This window comes from Anabrus simplex, chromosome X (assembly GCF_040414725.1).
Source record: "Anabrus simplex isolate iqAnaSimp1 chromosome X, ASM4041472v1, whole genome shotgun sequence".
Lineage (NCBI taxonomy): Eukaryota > Metazoa > Arthropoda > Insecta > Orthoptera > Tettigoniidae > Anabrus > Anabrus simplex.
In genome coordinates this window covers 35542156-35564970 of record NC_090279.1, presented here as the reverse complement: position 1 = coordinate 35564970, position 22815 = coordinate 35542156, and the positions used below count along the sequence as shown (strand labels likewise).

Here is a 22815-nt window from a genome sequence, read left to right as displayed (position 1 = left end):
TTCACTTACATCTGTGATATTTAAGGAAAGATGATATTTAATAGTTACAGTAAATTAAGTGAAAATTATAATCAATTCATTATGTGATTTAGAGCAACAGGTAAGTCACACTTCCTGCAGGCTTGTACCTTAATTACTGTATCTTAATCTTCGCTGTTGAGGCAAATGCCAACAGCCCCACATTAACCCTTTGACACCGACCTCCATACATCGTATAGACCTTTCCCTCACACGCTGCTGCCTAACTTCATTTTGTTGTAAATTGTAAAGTTTTAAAAGGTGTCGAGATGGAAATAGTTTATCTTCGAAGGTAAAGATGTCTGCCTTGCTTGTATGTATGAACCAGCTCAAATCAGTTATTTTTTTCTTTCTAATATGTTTCAAGTAGTCTGATCTATTTCTCCTTGAGAGCATGTAGGCTAAGATTTTTCCTGCACTCTAGCAGATGTATGTTCCATCAAGGGATATTCCCTCATGGATTGATAGTATAAATCGCCGTCTCTTCACCGATATGAATGTTAACATCATCTGGTGAGAATTCCTATAATTCATTCAACGCATTGAAACCTCCTAAGACTCGTAATTACTTGAGATATATATATGTGTGTATGTATTAAGCACCCAATCAATTAGGAAGTAAATACGGACAAATATGAACATGATTACATGTAATCATAATTAACTGACTTGCTGACACTTTGAAATATGACATTGCGTGGCGCAGAAGGATAGCACAGTGCAGTTTGAATGAAAGACAAGTAATGAAGTTTTAGTAAATCAGACAATAACAGCACTACACCAGACTGAACTGAGCAAAGAGAGAATGGACGTAACACGAGAAATGGGGGGGGCATGGTGCACATGGCCAAATAATGGATGACAAAGCATGCCAAAATATACGCCCTCTTACTCAAGAACTAATCGACCCATTTACCTGGGATTTGTGCCAAATTAATCTTTGAAATATTGCTCTCAGTTCTTCCAATCAAAGTTCCCGAGACAACAATTACCCTACTCTTCACTTCATTGTGAAACAACCCAACCAAATGCAGGAATGTCATTTTCATTCTGTACAAATATGGAAGGTTCCTTCTCAATTACTAAACTATAAGCTAAATACAAAGTTAATTAATGTAAACTACATTATTTTGACACTCTACTGTAAACATCTGAGCTAAACTGTTACACAGTTACATAGTATAAACTTCATGATCCGTATTGACAGTGCTGAATTGTGCAAAGTCTTTGTCTTTTTCTCCTATTCAATACCTTATACAAACTTGAGCGGGTTACAAATTCATGTCAAGTTTACTTAAAAGAATATGCATGTTTCGGACCTTCTTTATGGACATTTGAGGTACAGCTTGTATTGTACTGAGTTGAAAACAATCTCGACGTAGCATAAAAATTTGCAATTATGATACACTACATATTAAAATTCACAAATAGTGGACCTGAAAGTTTTTGTACAAAAATTTGCATTTGGATAACAACTGTCAGATTTTGCCACTAATTCTAAATTGAGCCTTATACCCAAGAACAAATTACACACAACCTTAGTCATATATAAAAATATTATGCCTTGCTTACAGGTGGAATCATTAACATTGACAGTGCTCTATTAACTTTGATGAAATCTCCTCAGAACAAGCATCAAGAATTATTTGCACACACTCAAAATACGATGTTTACCATTTAAAATCAAGTATACATGCAAGACACACGAATGCATTTTCTCAAAGTAACATTCTGAATAAATTGAATCTACTTTCAGAAAACACAATAATTTAATATAAATTTTGCCACGATGCACAAAAAATTATATGATTTTAATATTTTTAATGAGTATGCAAACTCAAAATGTTAACATCCACATTTACTGAATTGTGAGTTTGTGAAAATTAGGCCTACTTTCTAAAAAGTCCTTGCGGTTACCCGGCTAAGTCTTAAACCTAATACAATGTTATAAAATTTATATTAATAATAATAGTTCATGGTGTAGGTTAATATAGTCACATCCTAGTTTGTTAATCATGGGAAACAGCTATATAACCTAATAAATGGGAGACTCGAGATACCAGTCACTACAGAATAGGAGGGGGCATCTCGAAAAAAATTCTCAGTCGTGGCCACCCTTGCGAAAATTTACTGCAAGTAGTTTGCAGTTGTGAGAAAGAATTCCCAGCCCAAACTATCTCTACATAGGTATGTTTTCACAGGAATTATGCTGCAAGGGAGTGAAATTGGTGGACTTGGGATATCTTATTCATGAATTTTAACAGACACAAAAAGAGGGAGAATGACTGCTGGTACAAACCGCTGGGAACAATAGCAGGAGATTATTCAGAATGAGAGAAGATAAAAGCCAAGATATGAATTAAGTAATTCGATAAATGTGTAAACCTGCATACTTTGTGGGGTCATGTGAGGTGAATGGAGGAAGATGGGTTTTGGGGAGAATATTGGACTTAGCCACAGAGGATAAAAGAAATAGGAGACCAAGACTACTATGGTTAGACTCACTTTCTAATGAGTGAAACATTAAAGGTATGAAACTTAATGAGGCCACAAAGCCTTACAGACTTACCTTCTCTCTCCTTCCCAGTTTCACGGAGAAGAAATGGTGTGCCTAGCTGCAGGAAGTGATGGCCGATACACAGCTTGGTCACGTGTCACAGAGGTAATGGCTTCTCTCGCAGTAACTGTTGCATTCAGAAGTACATAGAGTTGAGTATAAAAACCTATAAAGATGAGCATGTGGATCAGTCTCAATCGCTTGGTAAATACAACCTCAACAGAGAAGAACTAACAAATAGAGTTTGGGGTAAAACAAACAAACAATAATGAAATTACAAACAAGCTATGAACATCACGAGTTTGTCGTAACATGAAAGGTGTCCACGGGGTCACATGTCTATGTGCCTTGGTACAGCACGTTGTTACCTCACAATGGTCGTTTGTTCTCACACCTGTAGTCACCTACATATGGGAAACGCTGAAAGAATTTGTTTTCCATTCAGACAACTCTGTCTAGGAATGTACATGAATTACGGGAGAAGACTTGTCTGCAACAACCAGTGTTCATACACATGTTCCACAATCTACAGGTATCTTATGAACAATGCGTGATGCACTGCGCTGCACCTTTTGACGGACTTGCACAGCGAAGTGTGTATCGGTCCATGCCAGTGCTTCAAAATGAATTAACAGCTGTTCACTGCCTAACCAAACATACGAGGAGATGGAATAAGCGAAGGAGACTTTTACGGATACATCAGCAAGTGTTCAAACGAACAGTTAAGGGTGATTTTAAACTTCTCTATATGCCTTTATGGGAAAGCTCCCATAGGCAGGGTCTCACCTGTACTTTGCTAATTAACATGTGTCTCAGCATTGCTGTCCATTCTGATACAGCAACAGGAACTGTGCTCAAACAAGCTACAGCTTACCACGGAAACTCCGAGCTTTGTACGTTTCAGTCTGTACCAATGTTATAATGTGATTACTACAGGACGAGCGGAGGCACACAGAGATAAGGGCCTGTGGATAGCTCTGATCCACCGTGATCCCTCTGTTTATCAGTGTTAGCTGCCATGTATAGGGGAACTATTTTCAGTGGAGATCAGTTTCACTACATAATAAGCCTAAGCAATTCTCAAAATCTCTATGATTATCATTGTGAAGTATATACACTGGTACCAGTTTGCCGAAGGGACAGTAATTACTTATAAACCTGACATATAAAAATGTTAATTATTGTTTCAGGTAAATAACACATGACATTGGTATAATAGGGAAAAGGAGGACATTTGAGTGATATATGTTATATAAATATTACATACCTTCATGATTTGTCTCGTTTGTGGCACTGAATTTGTAGATGAGGATATGGAGTAAGTTAAAAAAAGTAAACTTCATGAAGTATTGTATTTTATCACATGAGATTATTGAGTAGACTTCCAGAAACCGACCATGTACATCACATTTATTATAAGTTAATTCGTTTATAACCATTTCCTTATCTCAAATACATTTGCGATACTGCGGGAAAGGTGATATCTAACATTTATACTAAATTAAAGTTTTTTTTTTTTTGCTACTGGCTTTACATCGCACCGACACACATAGGTCTTATGGCGATGATGGGATAGGAAAAGCCTAGGTGTTGGAAGAAAGCAGCTGTGGCCTTAAGGTACAGCCCCAGCATTTGGCTGGCGTGAAAATGGGAACCATGGAAAACCATCTTCAGGACTGCCGACAGTGGGATTCGAACCCACTATCTCCCGGATGCAAGTTCACAGGCACGCTCCTCTAACTGCATGGCCAACTCGCCTGGTAAAAGTAAAAATTAAAATAAATTCATTATGAGAATTGCAACAAAAGGTAGGTCACACCTAAAGTATCCACATCCTGCTGTCTTGTTTCTTAAAACAGGATAATTCACAGTTAAGAGTCAAGACTCCAACAGAATAATGTGAAGCAAATTCAGTGAGCAAGGAGCCAATCTTTGACAGCCTACAGACAAATGAGCCCTCAAAGAAGCGCTATTCAGTATAACAAACTGTAAATTATAAGCAGAGGTCAAGAGGTTCAGTGTGTTCAGTTTCTTGTGTTACAAACTTACTAAAGGACAATGCTCTTTCTGCTCCAAATATATATCGTTCATACAAGAACTGAGATGATCTGCCATCTAGGAAAACAAAATTTAGCAAGCAACTCACCGAAATTCATTAAGTCAATATTTATTTTTTCGTAGTCTGTATGGCATTATCAATCTCCTATTGCTCTAAGCAACCTTAAGAAGATAAACCTGATCATCTTCCCCCTGCAAAGAGGCGCAGGCATTGAGGTTCTTGTGTTTATATTATACAGCCCACTAAACAGCTGACGGGCATGAGGGTGCAAGCTCCAAGAATAGAGCCGCAAAACTACCCCCAGGGGCCTGTTTCATAAAACTAACTAATAATATTAGCTAATAATATTATAACTCATAAAACAAATTATTAGTTGTCAAAATTCTGTTTCATAAATATGCATGACTAATAAAATGGCTTCACTAATAATATTAGTTCATTAGTCAGCTGATACAGTTTGAGGTTAGAATCGATTTGTTGCATGTTCTTACAGTAGTTTGTTTTCGTTCCTTGCAGTAGGCTAGCGCTTGACCCACTCATACTCTGTGCTTTTTGTGTTTGACTACAACCGGAACCGGCTATTCAGTGCAGTTTCAGATTCTTATCAGTTTATATAGGCTACGATGGGTAAAAGAAACGACAATAATGTCAGGAAAGTAAGTTTCCTCAGAAAAGTGCTGGAGTTGAAGGGGCAGTTGATCGGAGCCTTTTCATTAACCGTGACAAAGGACTCGAAAAGGCAAGCGTGGATGGAACTGTGGGATTATGCTGTGGCTATTGGGCTGGTCACAGCCGACAAAGATCACACTTATGTGCGGGATGCTACTTGGCCTAACATGAGGAGCAGAACAGTGGTAAGTTTTAGCTGTATTTTTCTCTTAGTTGGAGGTTATGTTAGTGTTTATTTAACCGGGCGAGTTGGCAGTGCGCGTAGAGGCGCGCGGCTGTGAGCTTGCATCCGGGAGATAGTAGGTTCGAATCCCACTATCGGCAGCCCTGAAAATGGTTTTCCGTGGTTTCCCATTTTCACACCAGGCAAATGCTGGGGCTGTACCTTAATTAAGGCCACGGCCGCTTCCTTCCAACTCCTAGGCCTTTCCTATCCCATCGTCGCCATAAGACCTATCTGTGTCGGTGCGACGTAAAGCCCCTAGCAAAAAAAAAAAAAAGTGTTTATTTACTAACTTCAAGCCAACCTTTTCTCAACTGGATGTCGATATTTTTTAAAGGGGGAGAGGGAGAAATAAGGAGACTATTAGCTCCGCAGTAGAGTTTACTGTGCTGTATACTACCCATACTACCCATAGTAATTGTGTTTTTATCACTGTGACTGAGCAGAACATAACCTGAAATTAATTCCAGTGATATTTATAAATCTTTGTTATAATATGCAAAAAAAAAAAAAAAGCATACAAAAATTATTGTATACAATAGATGTAGGTAGTACTTTAGTATAGATTCACAATTAAGTATTTATTTATTTTCCACGTAGTTGATACAATGATTGCTTAAGGCAATTTTTAATGGTCAAAACTGGTACATGTTTCGTATATTATCAACATATTCAGCCACATAACACTGTTTAGATGAAAAATATATAAAATTGACAGTGTTATGTGGCTGAAGATGTTGATAATATACGAAACATGTACCACTTTTGACTATTAAAAATTGCCTTAAGCAATCATTGTATCGACTAGGTGGAAAATAAATAAATACTTAATTGTGAATCTATTGAAGTGCGATACGGACCATGAAGCTGATTTTATGTAAGTACTTTAGTATAGTCAGTTTTAACAGGATGGCCTTCTTCTAGACTTACATGGTTTCTTTTATTTACAGGCAAAAGTTGATAATGCTTATCAGACTGGAAGTGGGGGAGGAAGTAGCAAAAAATTAGATGTCACAGACCACCTGGTTCTTGACATTATCGGAAGAGAATCTCCTGTTTTACAGGGATACGGAACAGAAGATTCTCTTGGAGAAATCGTTCTTCCTGCAATGGGACCAACTTCAGCTTCGACCAGCGACTATATAGTGGCGTTGGAAGAAAGTAGGCCTATATCTGACACTGAAATTGATGGAAGCTTGCAAAATGGAGAGCTCCAGCATCAGCAGGAGACACCTAAGGCTAGAGATAAGCTGGAAATGATTTAACTTAAGACTGTATTCTGGCATCTAATTCCACCTCTTGAATGCGACTCCTTTGTGTGACTTTAAACTTACAGGCTCAGGCTGCCCGCTAGTAACCAAGATCTGTTTTCCGGATTACATTTAGTGGAACACTGTACATAAAAGTGATGCTTAAGCATGTTTATCATACTCTGGTATAGTCATCTTGAAACATATTTTGCATGAACACTAATGGCATAAAGAACTTGAAATAAATGTATCATATGTCAAAAAAGCTACACTTTATCATAAAATATCAATCTGTGAAGTGGATCATCAGCAATCCCATTGTACACAGCCACTACAACCAACAAAAATTGACTACATTGCTCACAGCAAGCCATCAGTCATTCTTCTAATGCCTGTCCTCATCAGGGACCCTTTCTTGAAATTGGCACGAGTGAGCATACCACTTTTAAACACGCTCATAACAGAAATGTGTGGATTAGTGTTCAGAAACTTGGGTACGTTCCCAGTTCCTGTTGCAAATAGAAGTGTCATTAAATATGTAAGCTGGTCAACTAATGTGTACAAAAAAAAACACCACTGACACAGTCCTTTATTTGTAGAATTCTTTTCTGTGATAACTTCCTTTTTCTATAATATTTTCTCCTTAATAGCAAGGGAAAATCTGTGACAAATTGGGACAAATATTCGTTTATAGGAAGGGGAGTTAGGGATTGGAATAACTTACCAAGGGGGATGTTCAATAAATTTCCAATTTCTTTGCAATCATTTAAGAAAAGGCTAGGAAAACAACAGATAGGGAATCTGCCACCTGGGCGACTGCCCTAAATGCAGATCAGTAGTGACTGATTGATTGACAGTACTTGAGCACCTCTGAGGTATGTAAATTATATGGGCCGATTTTAAAACATTGGGCGTTTGGAAAAAAAAAAAACATTAAGAAGATAAGAGTTATTGTCTTTTTAATCTGTAATATTATAATTTAAATTTTGGTTCAATGATTACAAGGCAATTAGGCCTACAAATTTATATTATTATTCCTAGCATTTACCCGTTGGTGCAAGGTCCGCCATTTTGCACGATCTTGGGCATCGTGTGGTCTTAACATGAGAGTCTTCGTATCATTTACTGTGTCATGCCAGCTTTGCTCTGGACGTTCGTGTGGACATTGCCCATTAATTTCAAAGGAGTGAGTTAAATTGGCTCCAGGCGAGTTGGCCATGCGGTTAGGGGTGCGCGGCTGTGAGGTTGGATTCGGGAGATAGTAGTTTCGAATCCCACTGCGGAAGCCCTGAAGATGGTTTTCTGTGATTTCCCATTTTCACACCAGGCAAATGCTGGGGCTGTACGTTAATTAAGGCTATGACCGCTTCCTTCCAACTCCTAACCCTTTCCTATCCCATCGTCGCCTTATGACCTATCTGTGTTGGTGCAACGTAAAGCCGCTAACAAAAAAAAAACTGTTCCAGATGCGGCACACAGGACATGACCATACCATTTGAGATGCTTTTCCTGTGCTTTCTCAGTGATGGGTGCAATGCTCATTCGCTAGTGAATGGTGTCGTTTCTGACATGATACAAGTGTGATGCCTATCAACAGCAAAGCGTATACATTTCCATATTATACAATTTATTAACTTCATTATATATACCCGCATTGACTTTTGCTCACCTGTAATGGAGTGTGTTCCACCTTCCAATACCTATTTTATTGTAGGCCTTTATATGTTTAGGACTAACACATTACACACGGTATTGATAATATTTAGGACAAAAAAATAGCTGAAGATGTCTAATAGAGACTAAAACATAATAGCCAAAGATGTCTCTATTACAGATTATTTATAAAGGCTGGTGTTTAACAATTTATTCCTGTCATTAGTCTCAGGGTACCCATTTTCTGGAAAAATAGGGAAAGCATGGAAAACACAGGGAAATGACTTGTCACATCAAAATTAATCTTTCAGTGTAATACTGTACCCAAACGTAATGATAGAGTTAGACTGATATTAGGCGCGACACGAGCCGAACGCAGTGAGTAGTATTTTGAGAGAGAGATAGAGACAGATAGTGAACACATGCGGTAATGAAGAAGAGTGAATGAAAAAGAGAGAAATACTTGCACGAACCGCTCAAATGTTCCATCAGCTGTATTGTTCCAAATACAGTGTGTCCCACTCCCAGCATGGCCGGGAGACTACATGCGTGTTCTGAGCGGTATATTCATAACCTTCTGCGTATTCTGTGTCCACTATTACTACATTTATCACTTACTCATGCACCCAGTAGCCTTCATCATGAATACTAACCTCTATGTATGGAGGATTTTGAGATCTGATCAAAAATTAGATGTTGGCTTTTCAGGCGTTTGCTCTATTAACCAGCGTTTCGTCTTAGGTCTGACACTAGACTCGTCAGAGTGGAACGTGTCAGACCCTACCCACTGATGCTGGGGTGTATGCAGGTGAACTTATCAGAAGCCTATTTATGAGGCACAGTCTGATAACTGCATACGGGAGATAAAACTCCACAATGGAATTAATGCCCGCCTAGCAATTCCAAATGAAAATTCTAAGTTCCCATGGAGGGAATTAGATATTTTCCACCAATAGAGCATATCAAAAATTATATGTTGGCTTTTCAGGCGTTTGCTCTATTAACCAGCGCTTCGTCTTAGGTCTGACACTAGACTCGTCAGAGTGGGATCCCTATTGCACACTCTATAACCCTCCTTGTTTTTTTATGTGCTCTTAAAAATCTTTGTTGAGACTGACTAGCAAAATCTCGGATTACTGGTGGTATGAGCCAAGATTTTAAAGGATAGATGGAGTCTCCAAGCAGAACTGCACCAGGGAAAGGTCTCCAGCCATTAGCCATCCTATTGTTCAAGCCACTTAATCCTAGAACCCTAGCATCGCTGACACTGCCAGGCCAGTTTGCACATACATAGTAGAATTCTAAATTTGGCCCACATACTAGCAGAACATTCAAGGAATGTTTCCCATGTCGATCAACAAATGCCGGTTCATATGCACTTGGTGCATCAATTTTGATAAGTGTTCCATCAAGTACTCCACAAATTAAAGGAATACCACCAAGTTCAGTGAATCTGGCAACTACTTCACCACAGTCAGCTGGCCAACGTACAACATCCTGCAGAAGAGTGTCATTTATTGCAGTCACAACTCGGTGCACAACTCTGCAGACTGTTGCTTTTGAAACACCATGCATATCAGAAATACAATGATACTGTGCACGACTACCTAACCAGTCTAGTGCAATCTGAAGCTGCTGTTTTGAGGTTAGTGCTTCATTCCTTGCAGTGGGAGATTCTAAGATATTACCAATCCTATCAAGCACATATTCAAATGTTCTGTAATCTAACCTAAATCTCTCATTGTATTCATATGATTGTTCCATACCAGTATAGGCTGTTCTTGGCCTAAAAGTTCTTGGACGGCGAATATAAACTCTCTCCTCATCACCATTTGAATCAGAGTCAACCATTTCACTGATCTTCACAATTTTATGCCAATATATCAATATACCACACACTTTGGTTTCACTAATAATATGAAATATGAGTCAAAATACACTAATAGAAATAATCCCAATAATATGAGTAAATTGTATTAGTTATGTTGTCTATGAAACAATTTACTAATATTATTAGTAACATCTACTAATAATTTAGACTCAAACTAATAACTAATATTATTAACTAATAATTTTATGAAACACAATACTAATATTATTAGTTAATATTATTGGTTTTTACTAATAATATTAGTGAAATATGTTTTATGAAACAGGGCCCAGGTCTCTAGTATCATGCGTTACAGCACCATTAATAATAATAATGTTATTGGTCTTAAGACCCACTAACTATTTTTTTTTTTTTTTTTTGGTTTACGGAGACACTGAGGTGCCCGAATTTTGTCTTGCAGGAGTTCCTTTAATTGCGAGTAAATGTACCGACACGAGGCTGATTTGAGCACCTTCAAATACCACCAGATTGAGCCAGGATCAAACATGCCAAGCTGAGGTCAGAAGGCCAGCGCCCCAATCGTCTGAGCCACTCAGCCCGGCTACAACACCACTGGTATGGCTAGTGCCAAAATTATTTCCCTGGGTAAGTTAGGCCTGGCTAGTGACAAAACCATTGGTCCGGATTTGTTAGGTCTGGCTAGTGACAAAACCATTGGTCCGGATTTGTTTGGTCTGACTAGTGACAAAGCAATCGGTTTAGATTAGTTAGATCTGGCTAATGAGAAATTCACCAGTCTGAATTTGTTAGATCTGACTAACGACGAAACCATCAGTCTGGATTAGTTAGATTCGGCTAATGAAAAAACCATCGGTCTGAATTGGATAAGTCTGGCTAGTGACAAAATCATTTGTCCAGATTTGTTAGATCAAGTATATGAAAAATTATTTGTCGGGATTGGTCAGGTCCGGTTTGTGAGAAAACCTTTGGGATGGTCCTCCGTAAAGTGGGCAGGGAGGTGCAAGCCACAACATTAGAGCCGCGAAGCTGCCCCCAGGATTCTAGTACCCTGTGATACTAGTGATGAGACCACTGGTCTGGATAGGCTGGAACTGGGCAGCACAAAACCATTGGGCTGGAGTCCTCCATAATTTTTTAAAATTGTCACCTGTACTTTTCAATATATGTGCTGACAAGTAGTGATGGGCAATGCTCTCACTCGAGACTCTCGCGAGAATCCCGAGACCGATCCTCCTGTAGCACAAGCTGTGCCACGTACCAGTAACGACAAGTGTAAACTTGACAGTTATCATCAGCGGTTCTCACATGGAAACGTGTGTGACGATAAATTTGGTCAAAATCCTATGAAAGCACTGCATGTTGAACTATGAGCTCCTTACCATTACGAAAGTGAGTACAGAATGCCAGTATCTTAAACTGTTCACGAGTTATGTCAGGTGGACTTCTTAGCTGAATAACCCATATAATTTGTTAATTGTTATTAGGATGTAATCCTACCTGGATGCCTCACAATCGTTGTCGGCAGGGTAGTTTCTTGTGATTCAGACCGGGCCGGAGGTGTTCTGTGACAATTCCTCTTCATTGATATGCGTTTGTAAATGCCGGATCATCCCAGAAGTTTCTGCCGATGTATTTTACTTCTTTTGAATAAGCAACACAGTGGGCTGTACTATGTAACATCTCTTAAAAATAACCAACATCAAAGATTTACGTTGCATTTCGGACATCGTCTTAAAGTTGTCGCGTACAACTCGACACAGTTCACATTGCACCGTCGTATATCGAAGTACCTACCTAATTATGACGCTCGGGGCCGATGACCTTCGATGTTAGGCCCCTTAAAACAACAAGCATCATCAATCATGACGCGAATACTCTATAGCAATTTAGATTGTACATTCCACTCATGCGTAATGGTGGTTGCATATGCAGCAAGGCGCATCTTGCCTCGTCTCGAGTTCGAATAATGCACGCCTCTAGTATCCAGTTACGTGTACCTACAGTAGCCGTCAGGTTCTGTACTTAAACCACTCATTCGTGTACCTACCAGTGCACACAATGCCCGAATGCGTATCCTTTATAATTATGTTATACTGCGTCAAAATAGACCTCGGTGTAAATGAACGCCCTAGTCACTTGTTGACACGTATTTACGAAAATGAGAAGGCCCGTGGTTGGCTATCACATATTCGGAACAAACAACGCCATATTTGTTGTTGCTGTTTGAGTCATCAGTCCGTAGACTGCTTTGATGCAGCTCTCCATGCCATCCTATCCTGTACGAACCTTTTATTTTAACATAACTGCTGCATCCTACTTCTGCTCTAATCTGCTTGTCATATTCACACCTCAGCCTTCCCCTACCATTCTTACCGGCTACACACGCTGAACACGTGCTGGGTGTCTATCATTCTATCTCTTCCTCTCGTCAATGTAGCCAAATCGATCTCTTCTCCCCAATTCGATTTAGGGTGACGATGTTAGTCTTTTACGTATCATATTGCTTTTCGTTCTGGGAGTGATCATAGCCATGAGAGCTAAAGATTGTCATTTTCAAACAACACGTAGAGGATTTTTCATTTCATAATTCTTAGATGCACCACAGGGATTCATACCTCAGCATTTTTGGTTATGAACTCAGTGACTGTATCACCCTCTAAAACCCATCCTGTTCACCTAGAAAGTGTGCAAAATCAAAGTTCCTTCAAAAGTGAAGATAAAAGCTACACTAGTGAATTGAGGAATGGTTATTTTAATAGACTGTGTTCGTACTTAAGTTGGTAGATGATAACGCAAGGTGGTCAGGTTTCATAATTGAATTGTAAGTGGTGGTATAAGGTGAGAGGAGAGATTTGTGTGCGATGGTTTATGAATGGGAATTATGTACAGGTATTGGCTTGATACAGTTTGGCTTGTTATGAGACGGAAATGAAAGTAGTAGAGTATATTTTAACGTGCAGTTTGGCGTGATATGTTTGTTTACAATTAGAATATAAGATTTAGTATGATTAAGAGCAGGGGTAGAAGAAAATAGAAATAATTCAGTAGCCAGCCCCTTTTTATCAGGAGCCAGCACATTTTTCGCAAATATACATTATGAACACCACAGGTTAGACTAGGATAAAGCTACGTATTATTTTTGAAGTGTGACCTTAAGTAGTATAGTCTCAGTTCATATAAGAATGGAAATTTATATTTTAAGAGATACTAACCCAAATAATCACCAGTCACCTTCAAGGTCAGCGTCTTTTAAAATTACACTACATGTGCCGGTTTGATTTCCCACCAGTAACATTCAACTTGCTTAACAATGCAAACAAACCTTCAAAATCAGTGAGGGGTCCCTTTTTTTCTTTTTTGCAGTATTTTAAGATGCCATGAACAATGCATTCATATGCTGTAACATATTAGCATTCATTTTCTCGACGCACCTCGCTAAAAGTGCACATTCGGGATTTTTCATGAAACTTTCAGCCTCCTGCCGGCCCCGCTGTGTAGTGGTAGGGTGCCTGCCTCTTACCCGGAGGCCTCGGGTTCTATTCCCGGCCAGGTTACGGATTTTGACCTGGATCTGATGGGTGGTTCGAGGTCCACTCAGCCTACATGATTACAATTGAGGAGCTATCTGATGGTGAGATGGCGAACCCGGTCAAGAAAGCCAAGGATAACGGCCAAGAGGATTCGTTGTGCTGACCGCACGACACCTCATAATCTGCAGGCCTCCGGGCTGAGCAGCAGTCGCTTTGTAGGCCAAGGCCCTTTGGGGCTGTTATGCCATTTTTTCAGCCTCCTGACACTTCGAGTGCGGATAGGATTTTTCGAATGTTTTAAACGTTTCCGGTTTAAGTGGTCCTGAAAATCCAGATACACCTTTAGAATGTTTGTCGGGAATACTACGAAAGTTACTGCATAATTTACACTTCGCAATTCCTTCTTCATAGCACAGCCACGGTAGTCATTCAAGCTACAATTCTCTGCATTGTGTATCATTCTCATACTTCCCTGAATCAGTAATATTCAGCTTGCTTAACAATGAAACCAAACCTTCAAAATCAGTGTAAGGTCTGTTATTTTTTTTGCAATATGATAAGATGCCACGAACAAAGCATTCATATGCTGTGACATATTAGCATTCATTTTCTTTACGCACTTCGCTCGAAGTGCTGAAATTATTTCCGTTTGCCTGAAAATTGAAATTTCGACGTATTTCTTATGTTTGACCTATTATTGTCTTGAACACCATAAATATCACGCTGGTCATTGTCGTCCTGAACTCTACAGTCGGCACTTCCATCACGTGTTTTCTCACATTCACTCCCTTCTGTATCACTTTGTTATATTTACGGGCCCTACTTACGAAGAAATCTGAAAGAGTACACTGTTTGTTACTCGCATCAGTCAATTTGTGCGGTTTTGTTCGTTTCAGTTTGCCGATTTTCTCAAGTATAGTATAGAAACCTGAAATACACCAGCGTTAAATGGCTTCCGAGTTCGCGGGCTTCGATGTCTGATGCTACGTTGCCAATTTTCCATAAACGCACAGGAATAAAAACAACCGTATTTATAAAGTGCAAACCGTTCAATACCAAGATGCTGTAATTAAATTAAAAGTATAAATATTGTTCGGTGAAAATACAAGAACTGATAAACACGTCATTCCGTATGTTCTAAATGCAAAGAATGAATTCCACGGGAATTTAAAGTATCAGTACCGATCAGCACTGCTTTGGCGGCAATAGTTGAGGAACGGCTAGTCACGGGAAGGATGGCGGTAATGTAGTGTTTGTGGAATTATTTAACGTAGTAGTTCTCTGCATTTCTCCACAACTCCGGTCTGATCTTTGTACTCGGCTACCGATGGCTGATCATCTGTAATAGAACTGGATGTGTCACGATATGTCCATATGAAAGGATACTTGTTTGACGGGTTACAACGATATCTCCCATGACCGCTAGGCAGCTCCCGCGCAGAAATGAAACGTCCAGTTCCAAGGTACGAAGAGCAATTACAGAATTCAAAACGCCGCCAAAAGCAGAGAAAATGTTTATTGCACATATTTGAATATATGAGCTACAGAAAAAACGTGAAACACCACACGACTTGTTACTTTGTAAAGTGATGGGAGAGTACATGTAAGGGAACTCCGGATTTCAAACAATAAATTTTCAAAACCGAATATGAAAATTCAGGCGCCATGGCGACTGGGCGCCCGGTATTTTTCGACCCCTGATTAAGAGTGATGGTGATTACAATGGTTGTAAAGAGTGTAATATTAGATTGTAATGGTGGATTTAGCATGCAATTATTTAAATGGCAAGTAGTTAGATAATGTCATAGTGAGTAATGGAAGTAGAACAATGTAATAGGAAAATACATGAGAGAAATAGAGGACGCTGACTCAGCGGATGTGTCAACGTTGGTCTGGCTCAGCAAGTTGTAATGGTTCGCGCGTTGACATCTAGGAGGGGATTGTGCAATGACTTGCTGTGTCAGTCACGAAAGGAATGGGAGGGCATTATCCTTCCATATGGATGGCCAAGTACACTGTGCCTTTCTGCGGTGTATTTTATTTTACTTTATTTTATGCCATGTATGCCATTTTGTTTTGTGTTCACACAGTTGTCATACTCCCACGGATAACGGATCTCCGAAAACGAGATGAGCGTGGGCCTTTTTGACAGTGTCGTTGATGATTTCATGGAAATTTATTTTGGTTTGTTTATTTTCAGCAAATGCAAATTGATTGATCATATCCTGATAAGGTTAGACGTTGTTATTTTTCTCCGTTATAGATCATTAAGGTCATGTACTGTACATCTGGAGGAAAAATAAAATAATAAAAGCTACACTGTGTATCAAACTAGAGCCTGATTATTTCACTATATTATGTTTGGAGTAACGAATTGTGTAGCAAGATTTCAATGAGTTAACCACAAAATCATTCAAGAAGAGACATTTCTCTTTGTGGAATTACAACGCTGAATTCCTTTCTTAATACCGAATACTGGTATAATTTAGCTCTGAATCTTCAAAAGCCTACGTTTTCAATGGTTTCCCCACCAAAAAAATCACACTTAAGCCTGATAGGGCTAAATTAGAGCAACATCATACAATTACTGTACTATCAGATCCAGCAACCCTCAGAAGGGCTCTTGGTGTATTTTCTCACTATTCTCAATGGATACAAGAAGTTTCTGAGATGATCAGACCGCTTAGTACTTCAACGTGCAATTCCTGCCTTCGAAAATCAGGAAGCTGATAGTCGTAATTCTGTGATAACCACTATTAATGAAAATGAAACCCCGACAGCTGAAACTGATGTGTCGGAGAGTTTGCCATATCTGCTACCGCTAGGCAAACTTTTCTTCCCCTGAAATATTATTGAAAAGTGTAAAACGACTGTTATCTGTTGAGAAAGAGGCTTCGCAAATGGTGACACTTCCACCCTAGCAGACATTTCAAATTGTAAACAAATCATAAAGTCTGTCAATTTCACATTTCATAATAAGGAAAAATAAGAAACAACAGGCTGTGATGGACAATGGAATTATTTTTCAGCTTTAACCTTTTCACTGCCGAGTTTTGACGCGACCAGGCGAGCCCTCTGGGCTGTGGTTTTAAGAAAGAAGCACTTTTACAGATACATTATTACCGATACTATTAATGGAATGCATATCATCCTCTTAGGCCCGCAGCCCAATACGGGGTCGGGAATGAAGTGAGATTACACTTTACACCATATTTTTACGGCCGGATGCCCTTCCTGATGCAAACCTCAGTTGAGAAGATAATGAATACGAAATGAATAATGGTGAATGAAACTGGGTAAGGAAGTGGAAAGAACTGTCCCGGCATTTGCTTGGGAGTGCAGAAGGAGAAACCATAAGAAAACATTCTCAGGACAGCTGACAGTGGTGTTCGAACCCACTCGCCTGCCGAATGCAGAGCTTGGCTCTATAGCCGTAGCATGTTAATACGCGGCTACTCTGCTCAGTGATACTGTTACTGAAATATCATCTAAAATTGTTGATCCAAGAACTGGTATTATCAAAATCATTTACATTTGTGGAGAAAAGTAAATATCTGAGGAGAGGGTGACAATTCCATGTGAGATTCTTCACTACTACTTTGTCTCACATTTTCTTGTAGTTCAGTATCACCCCCTATATATTATCCAACTTCATTATCAAAATGTAGCTCTCCAGAATCACTATTCATGAGGAAAGATTCAATTTCATTGTCAACAAGAGATGAATGTTCCCTTCAAGATGCCATGATGGCTACACGTTAGCGGGAAAGATGTTCCATTCCAGCGAAGCTTTCAAAACACATGAAATGGAGTGGTATATCTGCTATAGAGAACTTCTTTGAGCATTTCCATGGAATCTCAAAGCATGACATTATATCGCGTTCATTTGAGAGATCGGACAAGGAACGGCGTTCAATAACGTATATATATATGGGTTAGGCAGTGAATGGGTTAATACTGTGTAAACTTGGTGATGATAACACTGTTGATGACAGGCTCTACTTCAAAGTCAGTGTCTATAATGCTATAACCAAAATGTACAAATACCGGGTGAGTTGGCCGTGTGGTTAGAGGCGCGCAGCTATGGGCTTGCATCTAGGAGATAGTGGGTGTGAATCCCACAGTTGGCAGCCCTAAAGATGGTTTTCCATGGTTTCCCATTTTCACACCAGGCAAATGCTGGGGCTGTACCTTAATTAAGGCCACGGCCGCTTCCTTCCAACTCCTAGGCCTTTCCTATCTCATCGTCGCCATAAGATCTGTGTCGGTGCGACAAAGCCCCTAGCAAAAAAATGTTAAAAATCTACATTTCAGCTTGGACGATGTCGAATTAAAGACACCATCATGTAGATTTGATCAGAGCATAAACTTTGTTTCCACAACCTATAAAAATTATATTAGGAACTGACCACAGTTCAGTTATTGATAATAAAGTTATGATAGGGACTAGTGAAATTAAGTGAGAAAATTATGAAAGAAATTAACTGAAGTTGTGAAATAAGACTCTATATCCAGTTGTATCGTTAAAAGAACCCATGACAAAAATTGTCTGTTGGGAGTTCATATGTTTGGTTATATTTAGCCATTTTTAAGAGCATATTTGGGCAATATTTAGTTCCTAAACATCCGAACTGTACTTGTAAATACAACCTTAGTTGGGGAGAATGTGGTATATCTCCTTGAACAAAGGTGAAATGTTACAGCCTTGTCCAACCCCTGTGGATACCTTGAAACGAGACTTATTTTACCATCAATTCTTACTACAGCTGAATTGTCAACATAAATGTCTTTGGTTGCTTTTAATATTTTACCCCGAATCACATAATCTCTCAGTACGGCTAACATCATCTCCACTGGTACACTTCCATAAGCCTCCTCTAGAGTATGAAACAAACATGAATTTTCTATTCCTCTTGTAGCATTTTTAATTACCTAAGTTACTACATACTTAAAATAGATCCTGAGAGCCTCTCTGAGGCTGATCCCACACTGGTTTTCATCCAACTTACTCTCAACCACTGCTGATCGCACCCTCCCTTCCAAGATGCCAGTAAACACTTAACAACAAGATAGCTCGACAGTTCTTGCAATACTTCCTCCCTTGTTTATATCATGTTGCAATTACTGCTCTTGTGCAAACAGAAGGTACTTTACTAAAAGTTCCATGCTAATATTACCCTTTTGGGGCCATTTCATCGCTGCCTTCCCAATATATTTCACAATTTTAGGTCTAATTTAATTGATTCCTACAGTTTTATGAAAATGGAGTATATTTACCGTCCATTCCATTTCCTCAAGTGTACTTTCACTTCATCATCAGCTCAGTTGTTCACATCAACAGAAAGATTTCCTTTTATGATGAGAAGATTTTCAATATAATCCTTCCATCTGTCCAGTGATCCCTACCATCAGTTCTTCTATCATTTCATATGATTTACAAAAAATACCGTTCATTTCCTCATGTACTCCCATTCTAAGATTCCTTATCAGTGTCCAGAATAGTTTACCTGCCACCAGACCTAGTCTTTCCAAATTCTTACCAAAATCTACCTATTACTACTTGGATTCAACAGCTATTTGTTTCACTCTCCTTTCTTAATCTACGTACAATTCCCTATGTGCATCAGCCCTGGTTTGGACCCGTGTCTGATATGCCTTCTTTTTAGGTTTACAAGCTGCCCTCAGTTCATCATATCATCAAGATGTTCACATTTTCCCCAACACACAGTTGTTTCTAGACATTCCTTTGCTGTTTCTACAACACCATCCCTGTATGCCACCCATTCTCTTTCCATACCCTGAACCTGCTTCCTGTCTATTGTTTTGAACTTTTCACTAATCATATCCATGAACTCCTGTCTAATTCCCTTGCCATATACATTTTCTACCCTTATTCTTCTTCACGCGAATTTCACTTTCTGCATCCTAGGCCTACACATACTTATCTGTACCACCCAAAACCCCTCGGAATACTTTCACGTTCCTTCCTTAATTTGGTGTATGTTATGATATAGTCTATTATGTAACTCGTGTCACTACCCTCCTGTGTGTAGTGATGAATAGTCTTATGCTTGAAGCACGGATTCGAACATGCTAATCCCATATAAGCCCAGAAGTCCAGCCATTAGATTTCATATCTTTTTCCATTTTACCTATCACCTTCACATATCCTTCAGTTCTATAATCCTTGTTCTTATTCCTCCTACAGCCAAACTTACCCACAATATTAGCTCATTTACATCCTTAACAGACACTATCCTGCATACAATAGTATTACTGATTAACAGCCCTAACCCACCCTTCCCATTTTAACACATTAAGAACAAAGATTAGTTTTTTTTTTTTTTTGCTAGGGGCTTTACGTCGCACCGACACATATAGGTCTTATGGCGACGATGGGATAGGAAAGGCCTAGAAGTTGGAAGGAAGCGGCCGTGGCCTTAATTAAGGTACAGCCCCAGCATTTGCCTGGTGTGAAAATGGGAAACCACGGAAAACCATTTTCAGGGCTGCCGATAGTGGGATTCGAACCTACTATCTCCCGGATGCAAGCTCACAGCCGCGCGCCTCTACGCGCACGGCCAACTCGCCCGGTAAGATTAGTTTACAAGACTCTATATCCAGTTGTATCGTTAAAAGAACCCATGACAAAAATTGTCTGTTGGGAGTTCATATGTTGCGTCTTCCAGTTGAGTTTACAAGACGCAACCGCTCAAAGGCCAGCAATAATTCGGGGCTCCTTTTTAATGAAATATTGTTGTAACACTTCAACTTTATAATGATTACTCAACAGCACGATGTCCCTTTTTAGCTCATTACAACATTACGTTAATAACCAATAATTTTTAAACTTTTATACATGTTTATAGACAATTTTAGAAAAGCTATGTCTAAGTACATTTTTGTTTTCACCTTAGCAAGGACATTTGTAGCCGATGATGTCTGTACAAATACGAAACATGTACTACTAATTGAATAAATTGCTTATGGCAATAAATATATAGTATTGATAAAGTGGAATAGGCTAAATATTTGATTTGAATTAATCAAATATTTGAGACATCGGTATGGATCATGAAGTTGATTGCTTGCAACATTATGAACACTTTATAATCTCCTATTTATTCCTCATTATCTTCTCTTACCCATACACTAAATGCTAACAAATCCAGATGCAGCCTCCTTGCTGATCCAGCCAGTTCTACTTCTGTGAGTGCTATCAATATTCATAACTCCCAACTAAATTATATTTCAATCGCTAAATCTCTTCTAAGGTGTCCCTCGCCTGTCAAAAGAAACTGGGATTCTGTTACTCCCATACGTTTAGGTTTGCTTAAAATGTTCCGTGTGCGCTTGACAAGAATTCTCAGAAGTGAAATGCTACCCTACTTACACACAGTCCAAGTGAGAATCTCTCCTCTAATATGATAGGTAACCCATCCTCCACCATTCGCTTCACATTACCACACAACAAAAGCCACCTTGTGTGTTCAGTCTTAACACAATGGCTGAAGCTAATGGATGATTGATTAGCAGCTTAGATAAGTACAAAAGTATGTCTGTAAGTTAATAAGGTGACTGTTGAGGACAACTACAGTTATTATTTATTACTTGTTCATAATATCACTATCTCAGTCATCGACTAGTTTATACAATGTTCACGTATATACACACACACGACTTCAATAATGTGTATTTTTTACATGTGTTATAAATAGCACTTTAGTCACACTAACATGCTTTTAACATCAACACTGGGAAATAAGACCTACTTCTTAAAAAAAAAATAACAGCTTCCAACTAGTTCATTCCTCTCTTAGTTTTATCTCCTCATTCTGAGTACCTTCTGCCGTGGTTCCATCCGGTTTGTTCCACTGATCATTCTTGCTACCTTCAAGTCTCTTACTTATAACTTATCAATAAGAAATCCTGAGTCCACCCAGCTTTCACTCTAGTACAGCAAAGTTGGTCTGTAAACAGACTGCTATATGGAAAGTTTCGACTGGCAGCTGACAGAATATTGCTGATTGATACTGTGAGCTCACTGCAATAGTTTTGCTGCTCCTTGGTTCAATCTAACATTCTATACTACCATCTTGGGAGAATACACTTCCTAAAGAGTTGAAAAGGCCTACCTGTTCCAGTTTGATATTCCCAACCTGACATTCAATTCCCTAAGTTTTCTTCCCTTCTGACATCACCTTAGTCTTGGAAAGGCCAATTTTCCTATCATACTCATTGCATCCACTTTCAAGATTTAAGATATTACAATTGCTGGGTTTCACCACAACCCACCATTATGAAAAGCAATCAGCATAGGCCAAACTGCTTACTATATCTCTATGCAACTGTATCCCTGCCTCCCACATTATAGTTTTTAGTAGATGATCCATATATACTATGAAAATCAAAGGTGAAAGATTACAGCCTTATCTAAGCCCTGTGGGTACCTTGAAATAAGAACTCATTCTACCATGAATTCTCACTGCAGCACAAGTGTCAATATACACGTCTTTGGTTTCCTCACAATAATTTACCCTTAATCCCATCGGCTAATATGTTCTCCCTTGGTACTTTGTAATGAGCGTTCTCTAGAATACAAAACAAATATGAACAGTCTATTCATTTTGTAGCATTTTTATTTACCTGGCACATACTGAAAATCAGATCCTGAGAGCCCCTTTGTGGTGTCATCACACACTGGTTCTCATGTTTTCATCAAACTTACTCACAACCACTCCTGATAGCACCCTCCGTCCAAAATGCCAGTGAACACTTTGCCTGGTACACTGAACAATGGAGTAGCTCAAGAGTTGTTGCAATCCTTCCTATTCCCGTGTTTACATGGGAGTGCAATTACTGCTCTCATGCAATCAGAAAGTACTTTATTAATATTCCATGCCAACCTTATTACTCTGCGTAGCCATGTCAACCCTGCCTTCCCACTATATTTCACCACTTCAGGTCTAATTTCATCTATTCCTGCTGCCATATGACAAAAGAG

The 22815-nt window shown here is 39.1% G+C and overlaps 1 protein-coding gene across 1 annotated transcript in view; it reads right to left on the bottom strand.

Annotated features, from left to right (window-relative positions):
- The window catches only part of LOC136886394 (espin-like), a 65186-nt gene that overhangs the window by 26309 nt on the left and 16062 nt on the right, over positions 1 to 22815 (bottom strand). Inside the window, exon 2 of the mRNA XM_068230515.1 lies at positions 2588 to 2741. The gene's annotated coding sequence lies outside the window, so the exon portion shown is untranslated. The remainder of the gene's footprint in view (positions 1 to 2587; positions 2742 to 22815) is intronic.